This window comes from Octopus bimaculoides, chromosome 7, assembly GCF_001194135.2.
Source record: "Octopus bimaculoides isolate UCB-OBI-ISO-001 chromosome 7, ASM119413v2, whole genome shotgun sequence".
Lineage (NCBI taxonomy): Eukaryota > Metazoa > Mollusca > Cephalopoda > Octopoda > Octopodidae > Octopus > Octopus bimaculoides.
The window spans coordinates 73,487,922-73,488,237 of NC_068987.1; positions in this window are offsets into that span (position 1 = coordinate 73,487,922).

Below are 316 nucleotides of genomic sequence, written 5' to 3' on the forward strand. Positions count from 1 at the left end.
ATTTCATTTTTCCACAATTTAATTATTTTTCATGCTTTACTCTAAGTTGAAACCGGTACTAAACTGTGCTTCATGATAAAATTATTTTAGCATTTTCTACCTTGTCATAATTTCCTTATATCTATACAGTTCTTCTTTCAGTTTCCGTCTACCAAATCCACTCACAAGGCTTTGGTCGGACCGAGGCTATAGCAGAAGACACAGGCCCCGGTGCCACGCTTTGGGACTGAACTTGGAACCATGTGGTTGAGAAGTAAGCTTCTTACCACACAGCCATGCCATACATGTGTGTGTATGTGTGTGTCTGTGTGTGTGT